The following is a 20,049-nucleotide window of genomic DNA, read 5'->3' as shown; positions in this document are numbered from 1 at the left end:
GGGTGAGACCCTCTTGTAGCTTATTCAGAACTGTTTTTTTTAAGTTAGTAATGAGAGTTCTTTACTTTATTGCAAATTTGCTGGCTTAGTTTTTGTGGGTTATAATATTGTAGGACTGGTAATGTTGACATTTTACATACTTGGACTGCTGGAGTGGTTTTCCTAGTGAAAATTGGTACTGCTGTAGTGAATAACTAAAATGACAGTGCTAGTAGTGTGTGCCAGTTTTTTCTTTGCAAGTGAATGAGTTTTGTTGGGTAGCATGCAAAGCAAACCGTGTTTAACTTGATGGTAGGGCTGTGATTAGGCTATTGAAAGCTACCATCCTTGTACCAGTAAAACTGTTGCTTACATGCTAACCTGTACATGTTCATATCTCTATCGCAGTCCATCTGAATTTCATGAATTCCACCTCTCTCCTGCCTGGATATTTTTGTGTTACGTTGTGGATATAAAATGCTTCCTTCAACACCACTGACATGTACTACAACTATGGCTATAATTTTTTATTTCCTTATTTTTTCATGTAAATTGTTAGCCATGGTTTTAAAAATAAATATAACTAGGAATAAAGTACTAGTAGTTAATGCTAGTTACTCCTTTTTTACTTTTCAGCATGGCTTCTGCATCATGCCAAAACAAAACTGCCACAAAAAGAAAAATAGCTGATGAAAGTGTTTCAGGAAAAATGGACAATTTCTTTGTTGAATCTAATAAAGCACTTTGCTTACTATGCAGAGAAGTGGTATCGGTTTTCAAGGACTACAGTTTGAAAAGGCATTATATTCAAAACGCACCCCAAACTAAGTGAATTGCAAGGAGCGTGCCATAGGCAAAACGTATTAGATTTAAAAAAAAAAAATCTTACACTCCAACAACAGCTATTTTGAAAATCAGCTACTCAACCGGATTCCTTAGTGAAGGCAAGTTATGTTGTACCAATTTAATTGCTAAAACAAATCCAAGCCATTTGCTGATGGTGAATTTATTAAAGAATGCCTTGAAAGTGTAGCAGACAATTTGTCCTGAGAAAAATATCAGATATTTCTAAAATAAGTCTATCACACCAGACAATCACTAGGCATGTGGAAGATGTAGCCAAATATATTGGAAATACTTTGGAATCTCAGTGTGCAACTTTGAAGTTTTACTCCATAGCTTTGGATGACAGCACAGATGTTAGACATAAGACAACTTGCCATATTTATTAGAGGTGTTGACAACAATTTCAGTATTACTGAACTGGCCTCTCTGGTACCACTTAAAGATACCACAAAGTCCACTGACCTGTATGAAGCACTACTGGCAAGATTTTCCTTGACCATTGAAAACATGCTTGGCATAGTAACTGATGGTGCTCCAGCTATGGTTGGAAAGAAGGAAGGACTAAACACTGATGGAAGATTACGCAAAACAGATGAGTAATGAGAGTTTCATGAAGTACCACTGCATTATACATCAAGAAAATTTGTGTGCAAAGACTTAAAAATGGAAAATGTTATGAATATTAAAACAATACATTTTATACAATCCAGAGGATTAAATCACTGCCTGTTTCAAGAGTTTCTGAATACCTTGGAAACTAGCTATAGAGACATTGTGCAGTAAGGTGGTTAAGTCATGGTAAAATGTTGAAACGATTTTATGATTTGAGAAATGAAATAAAGTGCTTTTATGGAGTCAAAAGTAAAGCCTATACCCGAATTTGAAAATGCAAATTGGATGGATGATGTAGCATTCTTAGTAGACATCACTGCTCATTTAAACGTCCTGAACCTGCACCTCCAAGGTGAAAATCTACTAATAAATTACATGTTTCAAACAGTGACAGCATTTGAAGTGAAACAAATTATGGCACTGTCAGGTTAAGAATAAAGTACAGTTTTGTACCTACCATAAATGTAGATGTCCTATAGGTATGCATCTGCAGTCCTAACATATGGGTTGTCCTGCCTCAGGCAGCCCTTCGGTCGGCCGGATTCCAAAGTCTGGGTCTGGCCTCGGCTGATGTCGCACTTCACCCGACGTCATAGCTGCTGGGGTATAAAAGCATCAGCCAACGCCATTTTCCTCAGTGTTTCTTGCCCCAGATGCCAGGTGCCCTCTAGGAAGGCTAAATTTGGACAAATGCAAATAATTCCAAACAATAGAAAGCAAAATATATATATATATATATATATATATATATATATATATATATATATATATATATACACATATATATACATACAAACAAATACACCATAATAGATCCCCCAGCTAGCTAAAAGAGGGGTAAGTACCCTAGGAATACCACAGAGGGGAAGGAGGGTGGGTAATCCTGACTGCAGATGCATATCTATCGGACATCTACATTTATGGTAGGTACAAAACTGTACTATGTCCTTCAAGGATGCATCTGCAGTCCTAACATATGGGTAGAATATCATAGCCAAACTGGGGGAGGAGGCACTAAGATAAAGATGGTGTAGTCAAGATCCCTTGCAACACAGCAGTTGCAAAACCTGCTTGGGATCTGGAGTATAAAGGAAGGTTATAATGCTTGGCAAATGTATGCACGGAGCTCCAAGTACCAGCTTCTAAAATGTCTTTGGTAGCCACTCCTCGTAGGAAAGCTGTAGTGGTGGCTGTAGCTCTTGTGGAATGAGGTCCGATATTTTCAGGAGTTGTCTTTCCATGAAAAGAGTAGCAAAATCGAATGCAATTTCCTATCCATTTTGAGATTGTCTGTTTGGAAATTGCTTTTCCTTGCATTCCAGTTGCATATGCTACCAGAAGCTGGTCAGTTTTTCTGTTGGTCTTAGTTCGGTCCAGGTAGTAGCGTAATTGTCTGTGCACATCTAAGGTATGTAGCAGTCTTTCCCCCCTGTTCTGTGGGTTGGGGAAAAATGTAGGTAAATGAATCGCTTGGTTCAATGATACTCTGGAGACCACTTTTGGCATAAAGGTAGGGTTAGTTCTCAGAGACGCACTATCCTGATGGAAGATAAGGAAGGGCTGTACTGCCATTAATGCCTGTAATTCAGATACCCTTCTTGCTGAAGTGATTGCTAGCAGGAAAGCAGTTTTCCAAGACAACTGTAAATCTGCTGTTGCTGCTGGTTCAAAAGGGGGAAGTGTTAACTTTTCCAGCACAAAGTTGAGATCCCATGTAGGTAAAGGAGGTTTCCTTGGAGGCTTTACATTTTTGATTCCTCTCAAGAACTGCCTGAGTAGAGGATGAGAGAAGACAGGAGGATCCATGTTGTATTCTGTTGAAATTGCTGATGCATGAATCTTAATGGAGGAGTAGGACAGGCCATTGTGAAACAGTTCTGCTAAGTATTCCAGGATGTGTGCTATGTTTGCCAATGAGACATTTTCTCCCTTTGCTGCACTCCAAATGAGGAATCTTTTCCATTTGGCTGAATAAGTCTTCCTTGTGGAGGGTCTGCGAGCCTCCAGGATAATGTCCTTAACCCTCTGAGATAAATCTGGGTTATTTTGTTTTATGCAATATTCCAAGCAGCCAGCTGCAGTGTTTTCAAGTTTGGATGTAGGATCTTGTAGTTGTTCTGTTAGAAGTAAGGGACATAGAGGTAGGGGCCATGCGTGTGTCCGAGACATGCTTCTCAGTAGCAGGTACCAATGTTGCCTCGGCCATTGTGGAGCTATCAGGATTACCCTTGGCTGATCCTCTTTGATCTTCAGTAGGACTTTGTACATCAAAGGAAGAGGTGGGAATGCATATGCTGTCAGGTTTTTCCAGCTGAAGGAAAGGGAGTCCACCCTCCAAGCAAGTGGGTGGTATGCTCTTGTGCAGAATTTCTTCAATTGGTGGTTGTGTGGGGAGGCAAACAGGTCTACCTCTGGTAGTCCCCATTTCTTTGTTATGGTTTTGAAGATATCTGGATGCAGCATCCATTCGTGAGCATCCGTGGTAGTTCTGCTTAAGGTGTCTGCTAGTGAATTTTCTTTTCCTGGTACAAATCTGGCCTGGAGTTGAATGTTGAGATTCAGGGCCACATTCCACAGGTCCATTGCCATCTGGCATAGAGGATACGAGTGTGTACCTCCCTGTTTGTTGATGTACCACATGACTGTGGTATTGTCCGTCCTTAGCAGGTGACCTTGTTGAAGGAATGGTCTGAATGCCTGGATTGCATGTTTTACTGCCAGCATCTCCTTTTGATTTATGTGTAGATTCGGCTGGTCTTGGGTCCATAGGCCTTGTATACACTTGTCCACCATGTGTGCCCCCCCAGCCTAGGTCTGAGGCGTCAGTGGTGATGGTCTGGATTGGATGAGATTTGTGGAAAGGCAATCCTCTGTTCAACTGACAGGCCTGAGCCCACCACAGGAATTCTTGCTTCAGGCATGGAATTATTGGAATCTGGGCTTCTAGACTGTGCTTGTGTTGAGACCATACATTCCTTAGGTACCATTGCAACTTTCTCATATGCAGCCTGGCATGCGGAATCAATATTATGCAGGATGCCATGTAACCCAGGGCTTGCAGGACTTTCCTTGCAGTAAGCTGAGTTTGTGTTGTTAATGTCATGAAATAGACTGGTAGTTGCTTTTGTTTTTCTTCTGTGAGAAAAGCCATCTGAGTTGATGTATCCAGTTCTGCACCCAAGAATGTTACCCTTTGGGATGGTACTAGTCTTGACTTTTGCATGTTGACTGTGTATCCCAAGGCTTGTAACAGTTGTATGACTTTTTCCAAATCTTAATTTTGCCTTGTTGTCCGCTTGTATTAGGCAGTCCAGGTATGGGTAAATTTGAATTCCCTGAAGCCTGCAATGAGCAATTACTGATGCCAGGCATTTCGTGAATACTCTGGGCGCAGTAGATAAGCCAAAGGGCAATGCTGAGAATTGATAATGCTCTGATCCTGCAAGAAATCTGAGGTGTCTTCTGCAATCTGGTCGTATAGGGACGTGCAGGTATGCCTCCTTGAGATCTAGAGTCACCAGCCAAGACTCCTTGCCCAGCATGGGAAGAAGTTGCTGGAGGGTCAGCATTTTGAATTTTGGAACAATGAGGTATGTGTTCAGAGCGGACAAGTCAAGAATAGGTCTCCATTGATTTTCTTTTCTTGGTACAAGGAAAGGCCTGGAGTAAAATCCTTGGCCTTGTTCCATAGGCAGTACCTTTTCTATAGCTCTCATCCTTAGTAAGTTGTTGATTTGTCTTAGAGCGTCTGTTTTTTGGCTTGGTGGTAGGTTTGGCATTCCTCTCTTTTTTGGTAGAGTGTGGAAGTGAAACCTGTAGCCCTTGTCTATTGTTTGTAAAGTCCATTTGTCTCCTGTAATGTAATGCCAGTTGTCAGAAAATAAGGCTAGTTTTCCGCCCAAGGGTGCTTCCAGTTGTTCCCTGGTAGGCGGAATCAGAGCCAAGTCATTGAGTCTGTCCTGTGGAAGTGGTTGTAGTTGAATCTGTGGCAGTACTTCTCTGGTTGGTAGGCTGCCACTGACATCCCCTGCAGGCACCCCTGGATTGACCTCTGCCTCTTGGGCGTCTATTTCTGCCTCTCTGTGCTCTGGAGGCGTCTGGAAAGGACCAATTCTTCGAAGGCCAATTTCTGCTAAACCTCGGAGGTTGGACCTGTAAGAAATCCTTGACTGTTTGGACAGATTTTGCTTTTTCTTCCACCTTCTTTAGAACCTCCTGTGCAGAGCAGCCAAACAAACTTTGTTTCTCCATAGGAGCATCTAGGAGTTTTGACTTAACATGGTCTGGTAAGGATTGTTCTTTTAACCAGGCATGCCTTCGAATCACTGTTCCAGTCATAGCTGATATAAAGGAAGCCTCCAGTGCATCATAGCCACATTTTAAGAAATGGTTACTGACCTGCTGAGAGTTATGTACCAAATCCTGAAGGGACTTGCAGTCTATAGGTTCAGGAGAGGACAGTTTTTTATTTAGCTGGTCTAACAAAAAATCCTGGTACTGAATCATGTGAAATTGACAGTTGAAGGCCCTGGCCGAAAGAGTAGCAGAAGTATAAACCTTTTTACCCCATCTCTCTAATGCTCTAGATTCCCTTTCAGAGGGGAGAGGGTTTTTGGCAGAGGCAGCTGCCACAGCTTTAGGGCCCTGTGAAATGGTTTCAGGATCTGCAACAGGAGCCTTATACAAATGGTAGTGTGTATCCGGGACCCGGTAATATCGGTCAGGCTTGGCAGGGGCCGGAGGAAAAGAATCAGGGGCAGTACAGGCATCATTATATGCATCATCAACAACTGTTAGTACTGGAGGAATGGCTAAAGGCCTATGCTGTGGTAAGTGTAAAAAAGTCCTTAGCCTTTTCCTTGAATCTGAAAAATCCTGGCCCTGCCATTGAAAGTGTTCCCTCATAGCATGTAAGGTTTCCCCAAAAGAAAATTCTTCAGGAGGAGAAGCAGAAGGAATGGAGTCTTCTGCATCAGAATCCTCATAAGGAGAATATGGGCCTTCCTGAGGGTCAAATATCTGAGTCATCCGAGGAATAGTCTGTAGAAACAGGTTCCGGGGGTTCAGTCCTAGGCCTCTTATCTGGAGGGGGTTGAGAGGCCCTGTCTGGGTGAGGTTGGGATCCCCTGATCAAAGAAATGAGATCCTCAGCCAGGCTGAGCATATGGGAACTAGAGGTAGGCCTGTGTGAGGGAGTTTTAGCAGGTAAGGCCTCAGAAGATTTAGCTGCTTTAGCCCTGGAAAAAGCCTTGATAGACATAGATGCAGGGGGTCTAGCAGCCCCACGTGCAGGGGTAGATATGTCTAAAGGAATAGTATCTGACAAGTCCTGGGTGCCTGCTTCTGTATGGGGTAATTTCAGTAGCAGATTCAGCCATGCTCTGTGAGGCCTCGGCTATCGGAGGCATGCTTTCGGCCGAAGGAAGAACAGAGGACTCTTTCAGCCGAAACAGAGACACTCGCGGTTGGCCTAACCGTGGTTTCAGCCGAAACCGTGGACCGCGAGTGTCTGTCCTTTTACTTGCGTTTTTAGCTAATTGTGTAGTCAGCGTGTCAGACGGCATTTTGTAAGCAAAAGCGGGACCAAAAAACTCCTCTGCAAACTCCGACCGACGTCTAAGCATCCGTCGGTTGAAGGAAGCACAGGCTAGACAAGCTGATACGTCGTGGTCTGGGCCTAAACAAGGAAGGCAGTAAGAGTGGAAATCCTTATGAGGCATTTGTTTCCCACAAGTTAAACAATTATTTACTTTGTCTGACATCGGCTGAGGCAAGAAAGAGTCCCCAACGGGGTACTTAGCTTTTTAGAAGTCTTCGGTAGTAGAAATCTCTGGATCTGACCGACCGGCACTTGCGAACAGCTTCTGCTTCGGGCACCGCGCGGCAAGAAAGACTGGGGAAAATGGCGTCGGCTGATGCCTTTATACCCCAGCAGCTATGACGTCAGGTGAAGTGCGACATCAGCCGAGGCCAGACCAAGACTTTGGAATCCGGCTGACCGAAGGGCTGCCTGAGGCAGGACAACCCATATGTTAGGACTGCAGATGCATCCTTGAAGGACATCTTCATTCACTTTGAAAGACTATATGAGCAAAGCCACGTAAATACTGAAAAATATGCGGCATTAATTAATAGTTTATCACAGACAGCAGATTGCAAGACTACAGAAAACACCAACAGCATTTCAGTACATTTGCTACTCCATTCTCAGTTGACATCAACATGTTGCCTGCAAACCAGCAACTGGAATGCATAGAATTGCAGTCAGATATACAACTTAAAGAAAAATTTTTGCAAGTGTCTTTATTGGACTTTTATAAGTTGTACCTGCCTAAAGAAAAATCATTAACTTCACGAACATGCCCTGTTCATGACATCTCTGTTGGGGAGTACGTACATTTGCGAGCAATTTTTTTCTCGTATGAAGTATACAAAAAATAAAATCAGAACTAAAATTTCAGATGAGCATCCTGAAAATACTCTTCACATCACTACCTCTAGCAAAACAGATGCACTGGTATCAAAAAGACAGGCTCAGTGTTCACATTAAAAAGGTTATGCTCATAACATGTGTTTATTACACAAAAGAACAATCTTGATTTGACAGCCTGAACTTCCTGATATGGACACTTTACGAATGTATAACAAGAATTATGACCAATATGTTTGAATTCTGCAAAGGTCTGTGCCTGGCTACACCCTTGTGAACAGGTTTCATGCTTTTTAGTCTTAGAGTGTATTTTATTGCTATTAACAAATCTGAACAAGTAACGGATTTGTCTGCAGTTAAAAGCATTCTGTATCTTTACACATCTTTATCTGTTTAAAAACTTTTGTTTTCTGTAGTGCTTACTGTCTGTCCCCTCCCTCCCAGTTGGTGTCTTGCTCTTATACTTGGTGGCTTTGCAGTTGCCCGCCCCAACTGTAAATCTGTTCTGCGACGCTCCTCCCAATCTAGTGTCATTAGCTCATTCTACCTAAAGTACAGTTTTGTACCTACCATAAATGTAGATGTTCGAAGATCCACATTGCTGCAGTCCTTACTTATGGGTAGTCCGCTGTCCTCGGTCGGCCCGAATACCAAAGTATTAGGCTGACGACGGTCATGGGCGCTCAGATCTGACGTCAGAGCGTCAGGGTATAAAAGCGCATGACCGACGTCATATCCTCAGTCTTTTCTTGCCCCAGATGTCAGAAGGCCCTAAAAAGAAAGGCCACAGCCAAAAACAGAATACCTCCCAAAAGCATGCCCAACAACAACCACCACCCAAACTATATAACCATGCCAAACTACAGCGGGGAAGGAGGGAGGGTAAATTGGACAGCAGCAATGTGGATCTTCGAACATCTACATTTATGGTAGGTACAAAACTGTACTATGTTCTTCATCTCACATTGCTGCAGTCCTTACTTATGGGTAGAATCCCAAAGCAACGGAAAAGGGAGGATGGAAATATCATAAAGCATTAGGGGCTGCTAAAATGCCCTGTAAAATTGCAGTGGCAAATCCAGCCCTAGACTTAGAATAAAGAGGAAGGTGGTAATGTTTAGAAAAAGTATGTACAGAACTCCAAGTAGCCGCTTCCAAAATATCTTTTGTAGCTACCCCCCTTAGAAAGGCAGTAGAAGTGGCAGTAGCTCTAGTGGAATGAGGTTTGATTCCAGCCGGAATCTCCTTACCATGATGGGAATAACAGAAAGAAATACAAAACCCAATCCATTTAGAAATAGTTTGTTTTGAAACAGGTTTACCCTGAGAACACAAAGCAAAAGAAACAAACTGCTGAGACTGTCTGAACTCCTTGGTTCTGCTCAAATAATAACGCAACTGCCTGTGAATATCCAAAGTATGCAAAATCTTCTCCCCTTTATTTTGGGGGTTTGCATAAAAAGTAGGCAAATGAATAGTTTGGTTTAAGGCCACACTAGAAACCACTTTAGGCATAAAGGAAGGATTAGTACGCAAAGATACCCTATCCTTATGAAAAATCAGGAAAGGCTCCACTGCCATAAGGGCATGTAATTCAGAAACCCTTCTTGCAGAGGTAATGGCCAACAAAAACGCAGTTTTCCATGACAAATACTTTAACTCGGCCATAGCTGCAGACTCAAAAGGTTGTAGAGTAAGTTTTTCCAACACAAAATTGAGATCCCAAGCAGGAGTAGGAGCTCTACGTGGGGGTCTTATGTTCTTTGCCCCTCTAAGAAATTGCTTAAACAAAGGATGAGAGAATAAAGGAGGGTCACAGTCATAGTGAGCAGAAATGGCAGCAGCATGAATCTTTATAGAGGAGAAAGACAAACCTTTGTCCAATAACTCAGTAAGATATTGAAGAGAAGCACTTAAATTAGGCTTGGAAACATCAAAGTCCTTCGCTTTGCTCCAAATAAAAAATCTCCTCCATTTATCAGCGTAAACTTTCCTTGTACTAGGCCTTCTGGCCTCAAAAATAACATTCAAAACTTGTTGTGGAAGCTGAGGCCCTCCAGGGTCTAAAACAGAATATGCCAGGCTGTTAGATGCAGAGACTGAATCCTGACATTGAGGAAGTGATTGCCCTCCTGAGACAAAAGATGTGGAATCAAAGGTAGAGGCCATGGAGGCTCCCGTACTAAACTCCTCAGTAGTGGGTACCAGTGCTGTCGAGGCCAATCCGGCGCTATCAGAATCATGGATGGCTTGTCTTGTCTGGCCTTCAAGAGTACCTTGGGGAGGAGAGGCAGAGGTGGAAAGGCATAGACATGAAGATTGCTCCAACTGAATGATAGAGCATCCACCTTCCAAGCTGTGTGATGAAACATTTTTGTGCAAAACTTTGGCAACTGGTAATTTAGTGGAGAAGCGAACAGATCTATGTCTGGAGTCCCCCATAACACTGTCAACTTTTGAAATACATGAGGATCCAATTTCCACTCGTGAGGATCCACTATTTGTCTGCTCAACACATCTGCTAAGGAGTTCAGTGCTCCTGGTAGAAACCTTGCCTGAAGATTGAGGTGTAAACTGAGAGCAGTCTCCCACAAAATCATCGCTTGTCTGCAAAGAGGGTACGAATGGGTTCCCCTTTGCTTGTTGATGTACCACATGACAGTAGTGTTGTCTGTTTGAATCAACACCTGCCCTGGGTGAAGTAAATCCTTGAAAGCCATTAATGCAAATTGGACTGCTAACATCTCCTTCAAGTTGATATGCAAATGTTGAAGTCTGACAGGCCATGTGTCTTGCACCCATTTTCCATTGAGGTGTGCTCCCCAAGCCTTGTCCGAGGCATCTGTCGTTAGAATCTGACTCGCCTCTGGTCGGGTCACAGAGAGTCCCTTGTTTAGGTGACATTCCTGAGCCCACCACAAAAATTCCTTCTGAATGCAAGGTATTATCTGAATGACAGTGTCTAGATCTTGGCAGTGTTGTGTCCATACATTTTTGAGATACCATTGAAGCTTCCTCATATGCAGTCTGGCATTGGGAAGCACCAGAATACAAGATGCCATGAACCCCAAGGCTTGAAGGACTGTCCTTGCAGTCAGCCTGGACTGTAGAGACATTTGATGGAAATAAAGAGAAAGGCTTCTTTGTTTGTCCGGGGTCAAAAAAGCCATCTGGGAAGCTGTATTCAGTCTCACACCCAGAAAGCACATGTCCTGAGAGGGTACTAGACTGGACTTTGTTTCGTTCACAGAATACCCTAGGCATCTTAACACTACCATCACATACTGTAGATGATGAAGTTCGTCCTTGTCCTGTGCAATAATCAGGCAATCGTCCAAATAAGGATAAATCTGTATTCCTCTTAACCTGAAAAAGGCTATCACTGGAGCCAGGACCTTTGTGAACACTCTGGGCGTAGTAGATAAGCCAAAGGGCAATGCAGAGAACTGATAATGTAAATTTCCAGCCCGAAAACGCAGGTACCTCCTGCAACTGGGCCTGATAGGAACATGAAGATAATCCTCTGAGATCCAGAGTTACCATCCAGTGATCTATTCCCAACAGAGGTAAAAGCTGTTGTAACGTCAGCATCTTGAACTTTGGAATGTCCAGATAAGTGTTGAGGATAGATAAGTCCAAAATCGGTCTCCACGTGTTCCCTTTCTTTGGAACTAGAAACAGGCGAGAATAAAATCCTAGGCCCACTTCTGACCGAGGAACTGGCTGTATAGCTCCCATTTGAAGAAGTAAAGAAATCTGTTTGTGAGCCTCTATCCTTTGCCGAGGAGGAACGTCTGGCATGCCTTTGAAAGGAGGCAATGTATGGAAATAGAACTTGTAGCCTCGGTTTATAATGTCCAATACCCATTTGTCCTGGGCGACTAAAAGCCAGTTTTGCTTGAAAAGTGCTAACTTTCCTCCCAAAGGAGCTGCCAGGCAAGAGGAATCTGGCAGCTGAAAATGCAGGTCATTGGGCCTGTTTACGAAAGGACTGGCCCCTGCCCTCACCTGCAGACTGTGCAGGCGAACTCCATGTTCTAGGTCTGAAGGAACTCTGAGCTCTGCCCCTACCACGTCTAGATCTACCCCTAGACTGAGAATCAGAAGAAGGGTACGTCCATCCCTTAGTAGGCCAATTTCTACTAAACTTTGGAGGTTGCACCTGCAAAAAATCTTTAACAGTCTGCATAGACTTAGCCTTGTCTTCCATTTTCTTTAATACTGACTCCACAGGAGGACCAAACAAAACTTCAGACTGTAAAGGGGCATCCAGAATTCTAGTCTTAACATGCTCGGACAAATTCTGATCCTTAAGCCAGGCGTGCCTTCGAATAACTGAACCAGTGGCAGCCACCCTAGAAGAAGCCTGTAAAGCATCAAAGCCACACTGCAAAGAATGCTTACCCACCTGTTCAGAGACATGTACTAAATCCTGCAATTATTTACACTCTATGCCCTCTGCTAAAGCATCCACTTTAGATTTTAGCTGAGAAAGGAGGAAATTCTGATACTTCAACATATGAAACTGGCAATTTAAAGCCCTCATTGCTAAAGTAGAAGAGGTATACACCTTCTTACCCCATCTATCCAAAGCTCTAGCTTCCTTATCTAGAGGAACCGGATTCTTTACAACAGAAGGTCTAACACCCTTAGGACCCTGACTAATAGTTTCTGGGTCCGCCCTAGGACTCATACAGATATTTATGAGCCTCAGGCACCCTGTAATACCTGTCTGGTTTAACTGGCGCAGGAGGCACAGGATCTGGATTAAGGGAAGCCTCCGAGAAAACATCTTGAACAACATCCAAAACAGGAGGTATAGCTAAGGGTCTATGCTGTGGTAAAAACAAGAATTCCCTAAGCCTCTTCCGTGAATCAGAGAAATCCTATCCTTCCCACTTAAAATGCTCCCTCATGGAATGTAGAGTTTCTGAAAATGAAAAATCCTCAGGAGGAGAAGCAGAAGGAGTGGAATCCTCTGCATCAGAATCAGAATAAGGGGGGAAAATCTTGAATGTCTTCAACAGAAGACTCTGAATCATCTGAGGCCTGCTCCAAACTTTCCAACTCTGGCTCTACCCTGGGCCTCTTATCAGGAGGGGGCATAGAACCTCTAATTAAAGTAATCAAATCTTCTGCCATTTTAAGCATGTGCTTTTTAGGCACAGACCCTGAGGAACCAGGACTGACACCAGAGGAAGGCAAAACAGACCTGCCCTTAGAAGGAGCCTTAGAAATAGTAGCAGAAGGCCTAACCACCTTAGGCACAGAAGGGAGAACAGTAACCTGAGAGGCCCCTTCAGCCTGACCTGACTCCTGTGAGGCCACATCTTGTAAAATCAAAGTTTCCCCCTGGGACCCAACAGAAACTTCAGCCGGATCCACCTGTTCCACTGTAGCTTCTAAAGGACCGGCGTCCGAAGCAGACGAATCATCCTGCCTAGGCTTTAAAGATTTGTCTTTGCGCTTCTTCGTGGAAGCGGGCGTCGGAGGATCTGACGGCATATTATAATTACACCGCTTGCCAAAGACTAACATAGCGCAATCTAACCTTCGTTTTATAGTGCGCTTATTAAACCTAGCACAAAACAGACACCCGACTACGTCGTGCTCCGGTCCCAAACAAGGAATACAAAGCGAGTGGTAATCCCTATGCGGTATGTTTCCCACAAGAAATACAATTATTCACTTTTTCTGACATCCTGTAAATAACTGAGGCAAGAAAAAACAAAAATATTCCCCAACGGGGTACTTAGCCCAACTTGGTATCGGTCTGAAACTCCGAATACGAAAAATTTCAGAACGCCAAACGGCACTTGCAACGCTGCTTCTGCATCGGACCATGCGGCAAAAAAGACTGAGGATATGACGTTCATGCGCTTTTATACCCTGACGCTCTGACGTCAGATCTGAGCGCCCATGACCGACGTCAGCCTAATACTTTGGTATTCGGGCCGACCGAGGACAGCGGACTACCCATATGTAAGGACTGCAGCAATGTGAGATGAAGAACATCAGAGAGATAACATTTGATAAGGCCTTCTGTTTCTCCTTTTTCCCTTTCAAAAAAAAGGGAAAAAATATAGAGTATATTTCAGAGCATTTATTATAACTGTAATTGCCTTAATACTGCTACAACTCAAGTGCTCTAGGATGCACTGCACCTGAAGTGTTTGTGTGTTTTAGCCGCTTTTCTGTATCTTTAAATAAGCTCTGCAAAGTTGTTTTATTGCATTCCTGCCTGTATTTGAGTTTTTTTTGCACTTTTAAAGTTTTTTTGCTAAGTTTAACTGGTAGGCTACACACTCAAGTGTGCTAGCCGAATTAAAGCATTTACTGTGTTTCTGTACCTAATTTCTGCTACTCAAAAAAAAAAAAAAATCCTTGTTTCCTGCCTTTACTGAACTAGAACAGTCCAGTCTTCAGGTATTGCTGATCTCTGGGCTGTGTCATAGTTCCTGTACTGCCCATATCCCTATTTGGATAGGGGGAAGCTTATTTGTTCACCAGTGAGAGTGGGGAGCTCTGAGCAACCTATCTGTCCCTTGAGGAGTGGTTCCAGCCCAGTGACCTGTAGCTTTATTGGCCATTTTGGGCCATTTCCCATCTCTTCTAACCCCCTGCTTTAAAGCCAGCTTTAGCGCACTTTTGCGCTTGAAATTTAAAGTTTGTCCTGTTTGTTGCATTTACCTGTTGAGGCTACACACTCAAGTGTGCTAGCCTGTGTTACATATTTATTGCATTTTCCTGCTGTTTGTTGCAAAAAAGAAAGAAAAACAAAAAAAATGATCCTTGTTTCCCGCCTTTCCTGACCTAGAGTAGTCCAAATACAGGCGTTGCTGTATTCTGGACTTTTGGAAAGTTCCTGTGTTGCCCATTTCCTTTCTTGGATAAAGGGGGGTCTTCTTTGTTCAACAGTGACAGTGGGGAGATTAGAGCAGCCTATCTATCCCTGGAGGAGTGTTCCCAGCACAAGAATCTGGTAGTCTATTCGTTTTGGGCCAGTTTCTAGCTCTTTCAAGTCCCCCTGTATAAAACCCGCTTTGGCATGGTTTTTGCGCTTGTTACTACTCAGTCAAGCTCCTTGTCGTCCTGCAAAGTGGTGCTAGCAGCAGAGAGGCCAAAAGAGCGACTGCTAACCTGATAAGTGTTTTTTTTTCCTGATACTACCTGGGCGACTGTCTGATCTAGCTAAACTGCAAGTATTTCTGCTTCTTGAACTGTTTTAAACTAAAGTTGTTTTTGCACCTGCACTTTTAAAGTTTGCCCCGTTTGTTGCATTTACCTGTTGAGGCTACACACTCAAGTGCGCTAGCCTGTGTTATATATTTACTGCTTTTTCCTGTTTGTTGCAAAAAAGAAAAAAAAATAAAATTATCCTGGTTTCCCGTCTTTCCTGACCTACAGTAGTCCAAATACAGGCTTTGCTGTATTCTGGACTTTTGGAAAGTTCCTGTGTTGCCCATTTCCTTTCTTGGATAAAGAGAGGCTTCTTTGTTCACCAGTGGCAGTGGGGAGCTTAGAGCAGCCTATCTATCCCTGGAGTAGTGCTCCCACCACAAGAATCTGGTAGTCTATTGGTCATGTTGGGCCAATTTCTAGCTCTTTCAAGTCCCCCCTGTATAAAACCCGCTTTAGCGCGGCTTTGCGCATAGCGCAGCATCAGGCAATGCCGCTTAATTGGGTTTAAACCATTCTCTGCTCCACAAAGTCTGCTCTTCACTTTTTCCCTTAGAACTGATGTAGTTCTCATAATAAACACCCTATTCCTACTCTAAAGCCTGGCACTTGCTCACTAAAGCAATTATATAAGTCAGCATTAAAAAAATAAAAGCACTACACCCTCACAAACTTCCCTTGAGTACCCTGTTCCCCATTGGCCCTTTTTTCAATTAAAGAAATTCCCAATACTATTCTAGCATGACCAAAGGTCAGTTGTCAATCTCCTCTCCGGTCCAGCTGGTGAACCTGGGAATCTTGAGGCAATGTTACAACTGCCTCATGTACACAGACAACCTTCTCCTCCTCCCAACAAATTCCAACACATGCGGGAGATGCAACCATATAGCCAAACTGGAGGCTAACCTCTCTCAACTCAGTAATGGCGTAACCAGTAAGGAGAAAGAAACCACACTCACTACAATTCCAGTCTCACAGACCTAGCACGACAGCAAACCAAATACAAACACTCGGGGGCTCTAAATAAAAAATCTGCCTAAGCAACAGAGACCTCCAAAGCAGACACCCAAGCAACCACTACCCCAAAACAAAACACATGCAACACATAGCTCACAAAGCCAGTGTGCCGAACAGTCACAGCCCTTAAGGCTAAACAACACACCTGATACACTTGTAATAGGTGACTATCGTCAGGCACACTGACATCCCGCTCACCAGGCTGAACAAGGTGGTCACGGTGAGCTGCCTGTCGGGCGCTAGGATCCGCCACATAACACAAGCACTCAGGTCACTCCCAAGGCAAGTACAAATATGACTCCGTCATTGCCCATGCTGTTGTGAATGACCTGAGACGTACCTCCCTGGACTACATGGAGAGACAGAGGAGCTCTCTGAGCATGTAGCCCAGGCTGGTATTGACCCTGACCTTGAGTAGCATCTTACCCTCACCAAGAATGATGCCACAATATGAAGACAAGATGATAAATTTCAACAATTGGCTTAAGTATTGGTGTCACTCAAAGGGGATCCAATGCCTGTCAGCCTGGGATGACATGCTAGACAAGCCACGATGCTTCGCTAGGGACAGCTTGCACCCGTCACCCCTGGGCTTTCGGATATTGGCAAAAGCTCTTGCCACCCCCATAGTGCCTTTTTTAGGCAAGGCTTAAAAGACAAACCCACCTCCATAGGTATCACAAAGGATAAGAAACTAAGAGTAATGCTACTCAACGCCAGAAGACTAAACCTCAAGATGCACACACTCGAAACTCTCCTTAGCATGGAGAACTTAGATATCTGTGCAGTAACAGAAACCTAGTTCAAGGCTCCCGAGAGCACCACAGCACTACCAGGTTATACCTCATACCATGCTTTTCAGCCCTAAAACTTGGACCGAACCACAAAAGGGGGGTATCAATATTCTTCAAAGATATCCACACCTCCAGGTTGGTGGCACAGCACGAAGCATCAGAGACTATCCATGTGCAACTAACAGTGGGTAAAACTGCCTTCCAGTTTATAGCCTGCTACAGACCACCCTCCCAAACCCAGGAACCCCACTCGGCCTTCCTAAGAACACTGGAAAATATGAAGGTCTCTCCAAACACCATTATATTGGGCGACTTCAACTACCCAAACAGACTGGGAGCATTACTCTAGCTCCAACACCCTAGCCCAAAGGTTCCTAGAATTTATAAACTCAAATGCTATGGAACAACTTGTTACCACTCCCACAAGAGGGGAAAACATACTGGACCTGATCATCACCACCATGAGGACTCTATGCTCCATACCAGAAGTGTATCCCTCACTGCTAAGATCAGACCATAAACTAATCTACCTAGATATTCACATCCCGACCCCAGACCCTGCCCAGAAAACCACAGTGAAAAACTTCTCTAAAGCAAATTTCACTCTCCTCAAAACCGAGGTGGAATCCTTCAAAGCCCCCGGGGGCCTGTGGAAAATACGGCCCAGACCGCAGAATCCTTTATAAATGCATTCTATTAACACCTTCAGGAATGCATACATCATGCAATCCCAAATAAAACCAAGACCCAATACTCCAAAGGCAGGCATCCTGTCTGGTGGACCCCAGCCATAAACAAACTATACAATAGGAGGAAGCTACTGCATGATGGAGCAAAACCCCAAAAAGGGAAGGCATCTCTGATCAGTATTAGCAAAAAACTACGGGCACTCAAAATCATCTAAGGCCAGCTTAGAGAGAAAAATTGCACAGGACACTAAGGATAATCACAAGGCTTTCTTTAGTTATGTTAGGAACATGGGTGGGAATTCCCAGATATGCTCAGAATTAGTCCAAAATGACAAAAAATACACAGAACCCACAGATATTGCCAACATCCTAGTTGACAGGTTCAACGCAAACTTCTCCTCCCCACCCTTCCCCACCAAAAGGGCAAATATCTATCCCAACTGAGTGCTGCCCCCCTGACATCTCAGATGCTCAGGTAAGAGCCACCCTCTCCAAAGCAAAAAACACAGCATCAATGGGACCAGATGGTGTCCTGGGCTGAGTCCTACATGAACTCCAAGAAGAACTAAACCCAAACATAAAACTACTCTTCAATCTCAGCCTTACTACAGGATATGTACCCAAAAAGTGGCGTACAGCAACAGTGGTCCCTCTGCACAAAGGTGGTGCCTCAACGGATCCTGGAAACTATTGCCCCATAAGCCTGACTAGCTTGGTCTGCAAAGCTATGGAAAGTATCATCATGGAACCCAAATAAAGATATTGGGGACCTACAGACACTGGATCCTACCCAGTTCGGCTTTAAGGGCAGATCCTGCCTCTTAAACCTGGTCGATTTCTTTGAAACAGTCACCAAGGCCACTGACGAGGGGAAGGTGGTCCACACAGCCTAACTGGACCTCGCAAAAGCCTTTGATACAATAACCCACTCTGGCATTATAGATAAGCTCACCAGCTTAAATATAAACCCCTATGTCACTAGATGGGTTGCAAACTGGCTCAAGGACAGAACCCACATGGTTAGAATTGCTGGAGCCATGTCAGACTCCAAGCCAGTTACAAGTGGCGTCCCACAAGGCTCAGTCCTGGGACCGCTCTTGTTCGGTATATACTTCTCGGAGGTACAGGCCAACACGGAAGGACTGTGGCTGACCAAGTACGCAGATGACTGCAAACTGGGCTCCATAATAGACTCTCCAGCCAACACAAGCATCCCACAAAAGGGCCTCATAGAGACAACTGGTGCCAGAGCCATGGCCTCAAGCTAAACACCAAAAAGTGTATAGTCATCCCCTTCGGCAAAAACAAAGTGCCCACAAATTACCACATAGATGGTAAACCATTAATTATGGTAGTAGTAATTAGGGACCTGGGGACCCAAGTTGATAGCATTCTCTCATTCGACAACCACGTGGCCAAAGTGGTTAGAAAAACATTTTATATAGCCCACCTAATCATGAAGGTATTCACATCTAGATCAGGGGAGGTCATCGTGCCTCTTTACTCATCCCTCATCAGGCCCATAATTGAGTACAATGCCCCTTTTGGGATGTACCTTACCAGACACCTGCAGCAACTGTAAAGACCCCAAAAGTACCTCACCAAGAGGATCAAAGGGCTCAAACAGATGCCATATGCTGCCCGGTTAAAGAAACTCCAGCTCTACTCAGTGGCATACCGCCTGCTCAGAGGCGATCTTGTGCCTGATTTATAAAGCCATGTCCAACCTGGAATTAATGGACATGCTGCACCTCAGAAAATCCAAACCCAATCGAGCTACACGCTCGAGAGACTTGAACCTCAGCACTGAAATAAATAGGACATGCTGGAGGGACAGATTCATAACCCAGAGGCTCCCTTCACTCTGGAATAAAATCCCAGTCCAGGTTAGGCAGAGTCCCTCATTGACTCTCTTCAAGAGGAATCTTGATGAGTGGATGGGAGATCGTAGGTTTACTCCGGGTATCACTTCTGTCTCACTATTAGACAGAGGCACAGTATACTAACCTCGAAAAAGGGCATAGCAAAATTCATTTAAAATGGGTGGCGAAAGCCAAACACACACTGGCTAGGCTTGTAAATGCCCTAAGGCAGATAGCCTAGTATGAACCTATGAACCATTGCCACTACTAATAAAGTAAATTTGTTGAAATTTCAAAGGAAGTACAAAAAGGGGTTATCTGATGATGTTATGCCTCATTGAGTGGATCTGTACAGGTCTTCCGCTGAAATGTGGACTCATGCATATTGGAGAGGCAACTGCAAAAATGCAAATGTGAGATAACCTTGTGAAATTGGAGTGCGTTGTCGCATATGTTCTTTGTGGCTTTGTAGTAAGTGGGTAACCAAAGATGAATGTGTTCTACCATCTGTTAGTCAGTGGAACATATGGAAAAATACAAACTGTTAATTTTTTAAGAAGTAAAGGTCTTATCATTCCTGCAAGCTGTGCATCACCACTGATGCAGTTTCTTTCATCTTTGGACCAGCCTCACCAGACAGC

The 20,049-nt window shown here is 43.9% G+C and overlaps 1 protein-coding gene across 1 annotated transcript in view; it reads right to left on the bottom strand.

Moving 5' to 3' along the window:
• The window catches only part of KDM3A (lysine demethylase 3A), a 2,231,127-nt gene that overhangs the window by 1,594,070 nt on the left and 617,008 nt on the right, over nucleotides 1-20,049 (bottom strand). The gene's annotated exons all lie outside the window — the stretch shown is intronic.

Source organism: Protopterus annectens, chromosome 2.part1, assembly GCF_019279795.1.
Source record: "Protopterus annectens isolate FY-2018-M chromosome 2.part1, PAN1.0, whole genome shotgun sequence".
Lineage (NCBI taxonomy): Eukaryota > Metazoa > Chordata > Ceratodontiformes > Protopteridae > Protopterus > Protopterus annectens.
This window is presented reverse-complemented; position numbering and strand designations above follow the sequence as displayed.